The sequence below is a fragment of the Pollachius pollachius genome (assembly GCF_949987615.1).
Source record: "Pollachius pollachius genome assembly, chromosome: 20".
Lineage (NCBI taxonomy): Eukaryota > Metazoa > Chordata > Actinopteri > Gadiformes > Gadidae > Pollachius > Pollachius pollachius.
Genome location: NC_136953.1, coordinates 5,222,045 through 5,226,630, shown reverse-complemented (window position 1 = coordinate 5,226,630; position 4,586 = coordinate 5,222,045).

Sequence of the window (4,586 nt, the reverse complement as noted above, 5' to 3'; positions counted from 1 at the left end):
TAACATGTAGCTGACCCTTTAATCACGTCAGTTTAAAAAAATATTGAAAAGACAGCCGCTTGTACGATGAAGGAAGAACGAAATATAGACTATATTGAAAGCTGGCCAATGCTTTGCACCACCAGCTATTCAGTAGTTCAAACTTGTATACATTTATATATATATATATATATATATATATATATATATATATATATATATATATATATATATGTTAAAGGTGGTATTAGATAAGAATCGGTTAAGAACTAGAACACTTATTTAATGTGTGAAGTTTATTTTTGGTCGTAACAGTTCACTTGTGTGCCGTTGCGGTGGTTTCGCTTTGTTGACGGTGACACCCATTTATAATAAATCGAAACTGAATACTCTTATTCTGTACCACTACCCTACATAGACATGTATGTTTGCACATGATATAACACTATATTTTGAGAAGGAGCAGTAGCATAGACTTACAAGCGGCTGTCTTTTCAATAATTTTTAAACTCGCGTGATTGAAGGGCCAGACGCTGTTGGACATCAAAATGTCCGTCGACTTCTACTAAGCAGCACCTTGTCAAGAGATTCTGAGAGGTGAATTAAGTTTGAGGCCAGGTTATTTTTATACAAGTCATCGCTGCGTGATTATGGATCCCGCCCGCTCATTATGTAAAAAATCCGCCCACGCTACCAAGTATCACGCTGTGATTGGCTGGCGATGACCAACGCACACGACCTAACATACTAAACCTCCTTTTCTTTTCTCTTCCATACTTTTTTATTTAACACTAGGAAAGTGTAATATGCATGAAACATGGTACGCATACACATTTCGTCATAATGAACAACTTTCAGATTGTAACTCCATGTGGATATAATCATGGGCGTCGGAATCAATTCAAATGTCCAGTATGCGTTTAGAAACATGGTTTGTGATTATTTTGATGTCTCCTGGTAAACCAGTTTTTAAGGCACATACCAAGCTCACTATATTCGCCACAAATGGAAGACTGCTCCTCTCAAAATATAGTGTCATATGCAACATAGCCTACATATTGCGGAGTGGTACAGAATAACAGACTTTCGATTTAATATAAATGGGTGTCACTGTCAACAAAGCAAAACCACCGCTTTGTTGACACAAGTGACCTGTTACGTCCAAACCTACCAAAGTTCTCACATGTAACCCCCCTCTTCCGAGACCTCCACTGGCTCCCTGTAATAGCTCGCATCAGATTCAAGATGATGGTACTGGCATACAAGGCAGTCGATGGAACTGCCCCTGCCTACCTCCAAGCATTAGTAAAGCCACACACCCCAGCTCGATCCCTCCGCTCAACTACCTCAGCTGGACGTCTGGTACCGCCATCGCTAAGAGCAAGCAAAGGTCGATCAGCAAAGTCACAACTTTTCTGTTTTGGGACCTCAGTGGTGGAACGAGCTCCCTACCGATGTCAGGACCGCAGAGTCGCTCACCAGCTTCCGCAAAAGACTCAAAACTCACCTGTTCAGAGTTCATCTCGACTCTGCATAGAAACCAATGCACAGCCACCATTGAATGTTGTACGTCCTGGCACTTGTACATTGCACTTATTCAAGGTACTTAATTGTGTAGCATCTACAGTAGCTGCTATCGCTGCTTTACACGGGGAATGGGTTAGCCTAGCGATTGTAATACTTGCACTTGGTTCTATGAACGTCTTTACTGTACCGACAGCGATATATTGTTTCACTTCTTATGACAAATGTACTTATTGTAACAAATGCACGTATTGTAAGTCGCTTTGGATAAAAGCGTCTGCTAAATGCCCTAAATGTAAATGTCTTAAGTTTGGATTTATTTTAAATGGGTAATTATAAATCAGTCACCAAAGCGAAACCACCGCAACGGCACCTCCCTTGAGATTAAAGCGGGGACAGAAACGACCACATGTGAATAATAGTTATACCGTCGACACAAAAATAAACTGATATAATATGAGTCTTAAGTTTTGATTTATTATAATTATAATAAACAGTTGACTTGTGTGCCGTTACGGTGGTTTCGCTTTGTTGACAGTGACACCCATTTATAATAAATCGAAACTGAAGACCCTTATTCTGTACCACTACCCTATATGTAACCCAAATGTCCCGCTGTCTCTCTATGACCCTGGACTCTGCGTTGTGTTTGGTTGTTTGGTGTGATGGGTAGAGAAGGACCACGGGACACAGTTGTTCGGGATTGTGGGAGACGCTTGGCAATTTATTCCCCAACAGTGGAAAGTCTTCAATATGGCCTTGTATCTTGTATCCATGAGGGTCAAACACGAAACAAGATTTAGAAAAAAAACTCTTTGACCCAACAAAATGTAAAAATAAATACATATAACTATAAACTATATAATTTAAGAAACATTCTCTTTCAAATAAAAGACAAAAACATTAAATTAAACAGTAGACAAAATCATATCGCACGAGATCATATAAGACGCAAACACACACATCACATATAACACTCAACAGGTAAACGAACATATTGTAATATATGCAACATATTGACCAAACAAACTGAACGGATGGGTGGTTTAAACTTATATTAAAAATATAGATTGTGGAAGATATCTTCCTCACCTTGTATCCATGAGGGTCAAACACGAAACAAGATTGCACCCACACGAACTACGTTGACGCACACACGTGAACTACGGTGGCGCATAAGGGACACAATATTTAAATCGCGGTAAACAGCGCCACATGGTGGCCTGTCTAATTAACAACCTTACATATACATGTATGTTATGACATGACACTAGGGTTGGATTTAGTGATTTGTTACCGCGATTCAGTTCGCGTCATTCAGTTAGGAGTCGTTCGGCCAAGAGGAGTCGTTCGGAATCGTTTGTTCGTTCGTTCAGTCGAGTTTCCGGTAGCGGTGAATCGAATCATGCAAGGTTCTCTGAGTCAGTCAGACTCAGCCCTTCCCTCGTTCGTTCGTTCAGTCGAGTTTCCAGTAGCGGTTAATCGAATCATGGAATGAACGGCTCAGACTCAGCGCCTCCCTCATTCTTATACGTCAACATTACAACTTTAACCAAACGCAGCGGGATGGGGGGTGTAGTTGATTATTGGATGTTTAACATATCAGCAAGATAAAAGACTTGATTTAGCAATGATTGTGAGGGTCCCGGGTGTTTTAGGCTCTCATAAACAGAACCCTGTGCAGCCAAAGACTAAATCTAGCTGCCAAAATTAACACTGCCTTCAAAACGAGAGCTGGTTAATTGTGACAAATGCATTAAACTGTCATCAGACAACGCGGTTATATGCTATTGCAATGACCTCGCCAGTGACATAACGATGTCCAGTCATGAGTACTTGAAGGAACTTTAATGTAACAAACCAGGTCACTGAAAACCCGTAACCAACGGCAAAAAGCCACAATAACAACAACCGGTTACAACCAGTCCCTTCAACGTGCAAGCCCCCACCCTCCTGTTCTCCCAAGGCCCTCCCCAAGCTGACCTGATGATTCGCCCCCCACACTGATTGACAAGAAGAACATCCAATGCATGCACAGAGAACAACTGGCATAACGGACAACGAAATACAATGAAGCACATAACACACAAACTCTTTAAATGTCCCAGGGTCGCAACACTATAGACTCTAGAGTTTCTGGTATAAAGGCTGGGACGAATTTCAAATGATAAATATGTACACTTTATATTGAAAGTAAACTGTCGCGATTTCCATTGAAACGAATTGCGCGGTGACTACTCTTCACAACGAGAGCTGGTAGGTTGTGAAAAATGTGGTATAAAGGCTGGGACGAATTTCGAATTATAAATATGTACAATGCATCCTTTAAATACGTCCATGCAACAGATGGCCATTGTGAATAATAGCTAGCTCACTCACTAAGCCCATTTGTTTTTTCCCCATTAAACAGGTTGATTTCTGTCTCTCATTGACTAAAATTCAACGAGAGCGTCCTAGACTCAGTCCTAGAACAGCATACGATTGGCTGGCTCTCGTGAGTCGTGACGTCTCTCAGTCGGTCCCTCCTCACCACTCACACAGTGAGTGAACCAACTGTTAGCGAGTTAGCGACTAGTGGGTCTGGGAGGAGTCGAGTCTGAGAACGAACGAGACGAACGAGAGAGAGGAACCAGTTTGGTTCGTTCGTCTTAAAGATTCGTTCATTCGAACTGATTCGTTCGCAACCGAGCCAACTCTACATGACACTATATTTTGAGAAGGAGCAGTCTTCCATACGTGGCGAATATAGTGAGCTTGGTATTTGCCTTAAAAGGTTTACCAGGAGATATCAAAATAATCACCAACCGTGTTTCTAAACGCATACTGGACATTTGAATTGATTCTGACGCCCATGATTATATCCACATGGAGTTACAATCTGAAAGTTGTTCATGTATGCGTACCATTTATAAAAGTATGACAGATAAAAGAAAAGGAGGTTTAGTATATTAGGTCGTGTGCTTTGGTCATCGCCAGCCAATCACAGCGTGATTATTGGTAGCGTGGGCGGATCTTTACATAATGAGCGGGCGGGAACCATTATTACCATTACGCAGCGATGACTTGTATAAAAAGAGCATAGT